This window comes from Triticum urartu, chromosome 7A (genome assembly GCF_056163025.1).
Source record: "Triticum urartu cultivar PI428250 chromosome 7A, HENAU_Tu73, whole genome shotgun sequence".
Classification (NCBI taxonomy): domain Eukaryota; kingdom Viridiplantae; phylum Streptophyta; class Magnoliopsida; order Poales; family Poaceae; genus Triticum; species Triticum urartu.
The window spans coordinates 606,460,092-606,472,141 of NC_141879.1; the positions used below are offsets into that span (position 1 = coordinate 606,460,092).

At 44.3% G+C, this 12,050-nt stretch overlaps 1 pseudogene; it reads left to right on the forward strand.

Moving 5' to 3' along the window:
- The first annotated feature begins 811 nt into the window (after window positions 1-811).
- Window positions 812-4,154, forward strand: LOC147960649 (uncharacterized; annotated as a pseudogene).
- Window positions 4,155-12,050: the final 7,896 nt, after the last annotated feature.

Below are 12,050 nucleotides of genomic sequence, written 5' to 3' on the forward strand. Positions count from 1 at the left end.
AATTTGGGAGGAATTATATGGGGTAGTATTTGATTTATATGCAATTTGAGGTCAAAATAACACTTAGTTTGCATATCTAGGTGTGGTTTACTTAGTGCCTTCTAAATCTCCGTTGTAACCACCATCGATCGCCCGCACCGTCCTGTCGCCGGCACCACCTTGTGGTGAGCCTCTTGTTCATGCATTTTTTATATAAAAAATTGATGTTTGTGTGATTTGGATATATAGTTACTCGTATAATTATCTTACACGCACATTGTTTGTTATACATAGTGCCATGGTTTTGATATCCATCCCCGTCGGCCCTAGTCCTTGTTATGATTCAGATGTGGTATATTCTCTTTTAAAACTATTTGTTGCATTTCGTGTTTATGACAAATTATGCCCATCAAGTTGACATAGATATTTTTATGTAGGAGGTATGTGAATCAGAAATTCCAATCGACCCTATTGTCGAGGGGTTAAATTTAGTTGAAAGAGAAAACAAGTATTTGAAAGAAAAATTGAAAAGAATTGAGGGGGAGAAGATGGAATTGGAGTTGCATGTTACCGATGTTGTCGATGATCACAAGATCAAGATGGAGAAAATGCGCTTGAAGATTAGAAAGATTAGAAAATATGCCATTCATAGTGAGGCTTGGTATCATTATGCTGTTGGATCAATTGTTACCTTAGTTGCGATCTTGATTGCATTTGTTGTTGCATTTAAATGCTTTAGCTAGAGAGTTATTTGTTTGTTGCATTTAAGTGTTGTATGAACTCTATGCATGAACTTGTTTTAATTTGGTCTTTTCGGTGTTGTGTAATGAACATGAGCCGACAATGGATGTACGATGACCGATGCTCTCCCGAGTTCATTAATGGCGTGCAAACTTTTCTGCTTGCGGCTGAGGCAAACAAGCGGGCGGATGGTTTTATGCCTTGTCCATGTGCTGGCTGTAAGAATGATCACAATTACTCTAAGTCAAGAACCATTCACGTCCACCTGTTTGAGTCCGGTTTCATGCCCCACTATAATGTTTGGACCAAGCACGGAGAAAGAGGGGTTATGATGGAAGACAATGAAGAAGAGGAGGACGACGACAGCTATCCTGGCCATGGGTTCCCTGAATACGATGATACAACAATGGGGGAAGAAGCTGAGCCGGCAATGTGGGAAGAAGTTGAAGAAGAGGCATCAGATGAGCCCACTGATGATCTAGGTCGGGCTATTGCCGATGCAAAGAGAAACTGCGCAAGTGATTTGGAGAAGAAGAAGTTGCAGCGCATGTTAGAGGATCACAAGAAATTGTTGTACCCAAATTGCGAAGCTGACAAGAAAAAGTTGGGCACCCCACTGGAATTGTAGCAATGGAAGGCAGAGAATGGTGTATCTGACAAGGGATTTGGAAAGATGCTTGTAATGATAAAGAATATGCTTCCAAAGGACAATGAATTGCCTGAGAGTACGTACAAAGCAAAGGAGGCTGTCTGCCCTCTAGGGTTAGAGGTGCAGAAGATACATGCATGCCCTAATGACTGCATCCTCTACCGCGGTGAGTACGAGGATTTGAATGCTTGCCCGGTATGCGGTGCATTGCGCTATAAGATCAGCCGCGATGACCCTGGTGATGTCGAGGGCGAGCGCCCTAGGAAGAAGATTCCTACCAAGGTGATGTGGTATGCTCCTATAATACCACGGTTGAAACGTTTGTTCCAAAACAAAGAGCATGCCAAGGCGATGCGATGGCACCGAGAAGACCGTAAGAAAGACGGAAAGTTGAGAGTACCCGCTGACGGGTCGTAGTGGAGAAAAATTGAGAGAAAGTACAGGAAGGAGTTTGCAGGTGACGCAAGGAACGTATGGTTTGGTCTAAGCGCAGATGGCATTAATCCTTTTGGGGAGCAGAGCAGCAACCATAGCACTTGGCCTGTGACTCTATGTTTGTATAACCTTCCTCCTTGGTTGTGCATGAAGCGGAAGTTCATTATGATGCCAGTGCTCATCCAAGGCCCTAAGCAACCCAGCAACGATATTGATGTGTACCTAAGGCCATTAGTTGAAGAACTCTTACAACTATGGAATGGAACAGGTGTACATGCATGGGATGAGCACATGGGGGAAGAATTTGACCTAAAGGCGTTGCTGTTCATGACCATCAATGATTGGCCTGCTCTCAGTAATATTTCAGGACAGACAAACAAGGGATACCGCACATGCACGCACTGCTTGGATGATACCGACAATATATATTTGGGTAATTGTAGGAAGAATGTGTACCTGGGACATCATCGATTTCTTCCGAGCAGGCATCCCGTAAGAAAGAAAGGCAAGCATTTCAAAGGTGAGGCAGATCACCGGACGAAGCCTCGCCATCGTACTGGTGCTGATGTACATGATATGGTCAAGGATTTGAAGGTAGTCTTTGGAAAGGGTCCTGGCGGACAACCTATTCCGAATGATGCCGACGGACGTGCACCCATGTGGAAGAAGAAATCTATATTTTGGGACTTGCCCTATTGGAAAGACCTAGAGGTCCGCTCCGCAATCGACGTGATGCACGTGACAAAGAATCTTTGTGTGACCCTGCTTGGCTTCTTGGGCGTGTATGGGAAGACAAAAGATACACCTGAGGCACGGGAGGACCAGCAACATATGCACGGAAAAGACGACATACATTAGGGTCATGCCAGATACACTCTTACTAAAGAAGAGAAGGAAATCTTCTTTGAATGCCTGCTTAGTATTAAGGTACCGTCTGGCTTCTCGTCGTATATAAAGGAAATAATAAATATGGTAGAGAAAAAAGTTCCAAAACCTAAAGTCTCATGACTGCCACGTGATTATGACGCAACTGCTTCTGGTTGCATTGAGGGGGCTTCTACCGGAAAATGTTCAATTAGCCATTGTCAAGCTATGTGCACTCCTCAATGCAATCTCTCAGAAGGTAATCGATCCAGAGATCATACCAAGGTTAGAGAATGATTTGGTGCAATGTCTTGTCAGTTTCGAGTTGGTGTTCCCACCATCCTTCTTCAACATCATGAAGCACGTCCTAGTTCACCTATGCAAAGAGATTAGTGTTTTGGGTCCTGTATTTCTACACAATATGTTCCCCTTTGAGAGGTTCATGGGAGTCTTAAAGAAATATGTTCATAACCGTGCTAGGCCAGAAGGAAGCATCTCCAAGGGCCATGAAAATTAGGAGGTCATTGAGTTTTATATTGACTTTATTCCTGACCTTAAGCCGATTGGTGTTCCTGAATCACGACATAAGGGCAGACTGGATGGAAAAGGCATGCTAGGAGGGGATCAAATAATATGTATGGACGGGCATTCTCTCACTGAAGCACGCTACACAGTTCTACAGAATTCCGCCTTGGTGGCTCCGTATATGGACGAACACAAGAATTTTCTACGCTCCAAACACCCGGAGTGGTCTGATGACTGGATTACACGTGAACAAACGGGGACTTTCGCCGGCTGGTTGCAGACACGTGCCATGCATGATGCCTCTATTGAAGATGACCTGTACTTACTGTCCCAGTTACCATCTTCGAATATAATGACTTTCAAAGGGTACGAGATAAATGGGAATACATTTTACATGATCGCTCAAGATAAGAAGAGCACCAAGCAAAACAGTGGTGTCTGCTTTGATGCAGCAGCCAAGACGGGTAAGGAAACATATTATGGTTACATAGAGGACATATGGGAACTTGACTATGGACTTGGTTTGAAGGTCCCTTTGTTTCGGTGCAAATTGGTCAATATGACATGAGGTGGATTAATGGAAGACCCGCAGTACGGAATGACAATAGTGGATCTCAACAATCTTGCGTATGCAGACGAACCATTCGTCCTAACCAATGATGTGGCACATGTTTTCTATGTGAAGGACATGTCTACCAAGCCAAGAAAAAGAAAAGATAAGGAAGCGAATGCATCATACGATGAGCCAAAGCGCCACATAGTTCTTTTTGGAAAGAGAAACATCGTCGGAGTGGATGACAAGACATACATGTCAGAAGATTATGAAAAGTTTGATGAAATTGCTCCATTCACAGTGAATATTGTCCCGAGCATCGAGTTAAATGATGAAGATTTTCAATGGTTACGGTGCAAAGGGGCACACGCGAAGAAAAAGTTTCACACCCAAAGACCTGGGATGTGATCGGCTTCACTATCATCACTTTCTTCCGTGTTTCACACCCAGGACGGAATCTCTGTAATAGTTAGGGTAGTTATGTGTTTTAGCATTTGAAACGTGAAGAAATTTTATTTGCAAACAAATTCTTTCATGCATTTACTGATTTTTTCAGCTAAATGACCCTGAAATTAAAAACACTTCAAATGAACTCCGAAAAGGTTGAAAGTTGGCATGGTATCATAATTTCACCCACATAGCATGTGCAAGAAAGTAGAGAGGGTTACGACAAAAACTAGATGCACTTCGTGTACAAAATGGACAATCTCTTTCGAAGTATCAGGGTTTCGGATGAAAACTCATATGTTACAAAGGCATTTCATTTTTTAAATAACGTAAGCATTAACAAATTGAATATAATGATAAAACACACTAATATTAAACATAAGAAAAAAGAATCACTGGAAAATCTATTTTTAAAGTTAAGTTATTCACAAACTAGTGATTCACACAAATTTCAAATAATTCAAAATTTAAAATTTTCAAATTTGAAAACTACCGGCACTAACAGAAAGTTTGTAATTTTTTGTACCTAAAGAAAAAATATTCACAAAGAAACTCTAAATACAGCAAAAAACAACTCAGAAATAAATAAAAGAAAATAAATAAAGCAAAAAAGAAAAAAAAGAAAAAAAGCCCGCCTACTGGGCCACAGCGGCCTGCATACGACTAGAAACCCAACCTATTGTTGGGCCAGGATGCAGGCCCGCAAGGCCCAGTTGGCCCACAGGGCAGCACAAAACAGGTAGGCCTAGAAGGCCTGCTTTGGAGAGGAGCTCGAAGGAGTAGCCGCGGCTGGGTTTATAAACCAGTGCGTCAGCCCTTCGCTAGGCGAGGTGGGACTAAACTTTGCGCTCCTCGCCTGGCAGTGCACCCACTTTAGTACCGGGTCGTGGCTTCAACCGGAGGTAGTGCATCGCCATGTCAGGGAGGAGGACGAGCACGTCCATCGCTACATGGCTGCTATGGACGTCAGGTTCTCCAATACATGGCAGGTTCTTTGGGCAGATGACCGGAGATATGATAGTGTGATGGTTCCTTCTTTTTAGGTGTCCACCGCCCGCGCCTCAGGAACCGCGAGTGGCCTAGATTCTTCTGTAGTATTCGATCTTTATTAGCTAGCTAGCTAGTGATGTATTCTATATATAATATTCAAGACGATGTATTCGAGATTATATATATTATTAGAGATGATGTATTCGATATTTTATATTATTCGAGACGATGTATTCGAGACGATGCATATTATGCACTATGATTCAGTTTTTCCTTATTGATTGCATCCATGCATTGTAATTTGAATACTAAATTGTTTTATATTTCTTATGGATTAGTTAAATAAAAACTATGGCGGACAATACCGGCAGAGAGGAAGAAGAGACCATGTTCGAGATCATACGCAGCCCTCGCGGGCCAGATGATCAAACTGAAGATTATGACGGCTCCGAATATCTGAACAATACCGGGGAGGGTGATGATAAGATATTCGATCTCGATGACTGAATTGATGAAGTCATGAACTATGATTATGATTATGATGACGCAGACAATGTTGATCTTGAAATAACAAAGACCGGCGAGGTATATTTATAGAAGCAGGCATCTGGTGATCATCACATGTTTTTTGATTTGAAGATATATTAATGAATCGATCTTTCTTCTTTCATCCCTCCGGATTGAGCAAATCTACTTCTACAGACAGCAGTAAAAGCAAGGCCCGGGCAAAAAGTTGAAGGATGGTGTAAAGTACAACATCGATGCCATCAAACCTAATGGCGAACCAATCACGCCTAAGAACATTGCGAACAAGTTCATTCGTCAGTGCGAAGTTCTTGTGAAGGACCAACTCCCGATCTCCATTCAAGAATGGAAAGAGCCAAAAAATAAACATCCAGATGTTACTTGGGTCGACGACAGAGCAAAAAAAACGCTTTGGGAATCTCTCATGGAACATTTCACCCTACCAGATCATTTCACTGATGCAGATGTGCAGAAAGTCAAGGACGCTGCTCTTAGGAAGATGGCAATTGCATTCGACACCCACAAGAAAACTGTATGGGCCAACTATGTCGAAGGAGGAAGGAAGACTCCAGAATTCAAGGGAACACTAGAGAAGCAAAGAGAACACTGGAGAAGCAAAGAGAACACTGGCCCGCTTTCGTGAAATTCAAGGAATCAGAATTATCTAAGGAACGGTCGAGAAAAAACAAGGCCAATGCCGCAAAAAAGACGCAGTTCCATAGGCTGGGGCTAGGTGGCTACGCGGTGGCAATGCCTAAGTGGGATAAGTCTGAGCAAGAGATGCTGGATGCAGGGGTCGATCCAGTTACTAGGAGCTAGCCCCCCAGGTGCAGAACTTGGTTCTATGCGCATGGGGGGGCGTTGGACCCAAAGACAGGCCTGGTTTCGAAGAAGGCAAGTCTAAAAGGAGCCGAAGATAAGTTACTTCAAGCAATAGAAGATGCTCGAACGAGGGTGTTCACGCCCAATAGAGAGAACAACGAGCTTACGCGCGCCCTGGGAAATCCTGAACACCCGGGAAGAACATGAGGCAAGGGCATTGTTCCGTGGTCTGAGGGCTTTTCGGACTGGAACGCCGACTACAGAACCTGTGCAAGAAGGAAGATGGAGGAGGAGAAGAAGAGGAAGCTGGAGGAGGAGCAGAGGAAGCAGGAAGCAGAACGCCTTCAAGGCCTAGAATCACGGACTTGGCACTCAAATTCCAGCGGCAGCAGCAGCAGATCGACTCACTTAGCCAGGAAAGGGGGTCTCAGCAGCGGCATCGGCTAGCGGATGATCCAGCATTGGCTAGCACCGTCCCATCCATGCCGAGAAGCAGCATTGGTTCCGCCCCGGCGACGCACTGCTGGATAGATACCTTGTGGATGACATCATGGAGAGCACTAACTGTGAGCTACACTTCAAAATGAAGAACATATCCATGAAGGTGGCGGACGCCATTGCTTATACAAATTCCCCCGATGCAACCTTCCATTGCAACCCGATTCTAGCCGGCTATGCTCGTGTCCAGGTTGATGAAGTGGTGGACCAATATTCAGGCCTAGCGCTTGACACTCCTGGAGGTGACGAGGAGCACACACTGGGAGAGGCCAAACATCGTATCATCCTATGGAGAAAGGATTGCATCATCTTTCCAAGGCCACCGACACCGCGTCAGCCGACTCCTCCTTGAAGTCTGCCACCACGTCAGCAGACTCCCGCTCCTCCAAGTCGCCACCGCGTCAGGCCACTCCTCCTCCTCCTCCAAGTCTGGCAAAGCGTCAGGCCACTCCTCCTCCTCCTCCTCCTCCTCCTCCAAGTCCGGCAAAGCGTCAGGCCACTCCTCCTGCTTCAAGTCCGGCACAACGTCAGCAGACTCCTTCTCGAAGTCCGCCACCGCGTCAGCAGACTCTCGCTCCTCCAAGTGCACCAACGCGTCAAGCCACTCCTCCTCCAAGTCAGGCACAGCGTCAGGCCACTCCTCCTGCTTCAACTCAGCCATGTCAGCCGTCTCCACCGCCTCAGCAATCACAGAAGAGAGCCGCTGCAGCTATGGTTCGTAGCACTATGAGTCAAGGTAGTACAGGAGGTACAGGCGGAGGCAAGCGATATAAATAGGGTCCAAGCCTCACTCCTCTTCCTCAGAGGCCTTATGACATGACCGAGGAGCAAAATGCAGCCATAGTGCATGCCCAAGTGGACGCTCATTTTGGACCGAAACCGGCACCGCCGCCATGGGAGAAAGTGCCTGAGGAAAAGATTGACCACTTCATTCGTATGGCTAGACCACCAGCTCCCAAGCCTATTGACTCAGACTATGAGCGCCAAATCAGGAAGGCACATCGAGCACGACTACAGAAGGAGTCGAGCTTGAGCTTGAGCCAAGCAGCTGGCAAAAAATGCGGGAAAACCGTTCCCCAGCTGGGAGAACAGGCGGCACAGTCGATCCCCCCGTTTGTTGTGCCAACAACACATGAGAGTACCGCCGCCCTATATATATGTGGGCAAACCGTTCCCCAGCTGGGCAATCTGGTAATAACCGAGGAGCATATAATGCAGGCTAAAATGCTCAATATCACTGTTGGACAACTCCTCGAGATCGAGTCCATGTCTCCGCTTAGAGAGGAGGAAATAAAACGAAAATATGTCCACTGCCAACCTTTGGTCGATCCCGAGGAGGTCAAGAACCTCCCAACAAGAATGTATGAATTGCATGATTGGTACATGAAAATTACCAAGAGTTCCAATCGAGAGTCCCTCATGGTGAAGGTCAAGGAAGAACATTACTTCCATAAGCTAGCTCTGTCCATTGCATATTCAGAACTATTTCAGTTATTCAATCAAGATGCACTCGACAAATATATCATCAGTTGCTATTGTCTGTAAGTGATTTCTTTCTGTAATTTAAGTCTCAAGCTATATTTAGTGCTCATTGATCAATCATTACCTGTAATTATCCTCACTATATTCTTTTTTGTGGTATTATGCAGGATGAAAATGTATGAAATGAAAAAGATGGACGCTATGGCATTGGGTTCATTGACCCAAATACCATTAATGAAAAGACATGGACATATGAATATTATAAACAAGATGCAGAGAATAAAATGCTAGAGTTCTTGAAGCGCCTCAGTAGCAATGAAGATATACTACTTCCTTACAACTTCCGGTGAGTCACACTGTCTTGTACTACAAATTCTATTTTTGCTTACTAGCTAGCTAGATGTTAATAATTAAGTGTATAGGGTTTAGGGTAGTTGATTAGTGTTATGCACATGCCCGCTTAATTAAGACATGCAAACGTGTGCACATGCAGTTACCACTGGGTCTTGTTAGACATTAAAGTTGAAGAAGGAAAAGTTGAAGTACTGGACCCACTACTTAAAAAAGAAAGTGACTTCACCATCGTGAAGGGGATACTCGACAGGTAATTTCAATCATTATTAACTATATCTCGGCCTATTTAGTTCATCATTTCCTGATATCAACTATTTAATAACCCCTTTATTAATTTTCTTTGCCGGCGGGCAGGGCTTGGGCAAAGTTCATCAAGGTGACTCCAGGAAAATGGCGACAAAAGTTGTTTTGGTATCGACCCAGGGTAAGTAATTAAGTAGTACTAACTAGCTACCATCTCTTTAATTCTTGTTTCAATACCATTAATTAATTATCATGCTTGATTAATTATTATCTGATTAAATTATATTCTCGTAAAGGCCCTGAAGCAGGCGCCGGGGACTGATGTGTGTGCATACTACGTTTTCGAGAACATTCGCATGATGGCGTCCGAAAGGAGCAAATCTCAAAGACAGGAATGGGTACGTTTGCCAGAACACTATTCACAATTTTTACATCATTATCGATATCTAGTCACACAACTAATACACATGCATATTGATCTTCTTCTTAACAGTTCAAAGAGGTGCGGGACCAGCTCCTAGCAACAGAGCGCATACGAGCACTTCAAGAGGAAATAGCGGGATTTTTGCTCAACCAGGTCATAGATCCCAAAGGAGAATACTATTACCCGCTATCGCCCCCATGAACCACTCCCAATTTTCGTCGTGCTCCAAAGGCACAAATGCAACATGTTGGAGAAATTGTATATATACCTAATTGTATGTATATATACACACATGTGTGTGTGTGTGAATAATGGTGGTTGTGAGACATTCGATGATATATATATATATATTTATATATGCATAACATGTACAATATGTAGTATCATAAAATAGCAGCAAACAAAAAATAATTAAATGGAAAACACAAAATTAAAGGAAAAAGAAATCATGAAACCAAAACCCCCCAAACATTTTAGCACCGGTTCGTGTTACCAACCGGTACTAAAGGTCTCCCTGCCCTCGACGCTGGCTCATGCCACGTGGTGGCCCTTTAGCGGCAGTTCGTGCAGAACCGGTACTAAAGGGGGGGACCTTTTGTCCCCACCCTTTAGTTCCGGTTGCAAAACCGGCACTAAAGGCCCTTACGAACCGGTGATACATCCCGGTTCTACACTAGTGAATACAAGTCGAATGGTAGCTGCCTTAACAACAGGACTAAATGTATCTTCATAATCAATACCAAATCTATGTTTAAACCCTTTGGCAACTAATCTAGCCTTATATCTGTCTATACTTCCATCATATTTCCTTTTTATCTTATATACCCATTTGCAATCTATGACATTGTTGCTCTTCCTTGAAGGTACCAAGTGCCAAGTTCTATTTTTCATAAGCGCATCATATTCATTATCCATAGCCTCTTTCCATTCTTTATGACCTAGAGCATCATGCAAATTAACTGGTTCTCCGACACTCCTTAGAAAAGCACATTTGACTCGATCATATCGGACCGTACCATCTTTGTACTCTTTATTTTTGACGATACCTGACTGTGATCGGGTGTGTCGACGAGGAGCCTGAGAAGGAGCTGCTGATGTGGGCACAAATGATCCGGAAGCATTCGGAGAGGCAGAGTTATCCATAGAAGATCCAGGCACCAGATCCAAGGACGATTCTGTACCTGCACCTGATGGCGCACGCGAATCAGTTGTCGTGTCGTCCCGCGCCTCGTCATCCCGCGGACAAGTGGCACGCGGTGATAAGGTCCCGCCCGCGCCTGAGCTGGTGGGCTCCACCATGTGGGGGCTGTCGGCCACGCGCGCGCCTGTGCCCGCGCCTGGGCTGGCGACCTCAGCCAACCGTGCATCGGGATAGGCGGGGTCCACCCGGTCGGCCGCTCGCGCGCGAGGAGATGCATGCAGGGGAGAGCAATCCTCCTGGGATCACACACCGTCAGGGACTGCAGCTCTGACGCGGGAACCATGATGGGATCCGGCGCTACTGCCAGCCGAATCAGTGTTGGATCCTGTGCTTATTTCGTCCGGACCTGCACACATAAAATGACGGCCAGAATCTGCAGAAATACAAGTTTCTATGGAATTTTTCACATGATCAGCTATAGTTAATTCACCCCCGTGATCAGGAAGAAGGGCTATTTCAGCACGGAGAAGGGCGCCTGCATTTGGATGAAGCTTGGCAAACATAAAAAAGATTTTCATCAAAAACAACATCTCTAGAAATATAAATACGTCCAGTAGCAACTTCTAGGCACTTGTAGCCTTTTGTGAAGATTGCTATAGCCAAGAAAAACACATTGAGTAGAACAAAACTCAAGCTTATGATGATTGTATGGACGAAGATTGGGATAGCATGCACACCCAAAAGTTTTGGGAGAGTTATAATCTGGTTTTTGATGATAAAGACGTTCCAAAGGAGTAGAATTGCCAATAACTTTGCTAGGCAAACGATTAATAAGGTATGTGGCAGTGATTGAAGCTTCATCCCAATATTTAAGAGGCATGGAGGCATGAGCAAGTAAAGGGAGGCCAACTTCAACAATGTGGCGATGTTTACGCTCGGCAGAGCCATTCTGTTTATGAGCATGGGGACAAGACACATGGTGAGCAATGCCCATGCTACGAAAGGAGTTGAGCTTCCCATACTCCCCTCCCCAGTCACTTTGGACTGTCAAGATTTTTCTGTCAAAGTGTCTTTCAACAAGTTTTTGAAACTCTTGGAATATAGAGAAGACTTCAGATTTATGTTTAAGTAAATAAATCCAAGTAAGCTTGCTATAATCATTGATAAAACAGACATAATTTTTTTTTCTGCCAAAAGAATCTCTGGCATGTCCCCATACATCACTGAAAATAAGCTTTAAAGGAGCATGAGAAACACTACTGGACTTAGGATAGGGAAGTTGGTGACTCTTGGCACATTGACAAGCTTCACAAACCGAATCACTAATAGGACTATGTGACAAAGAAAGTTTGCCTTTATTGACTACTTGCTTAACTAT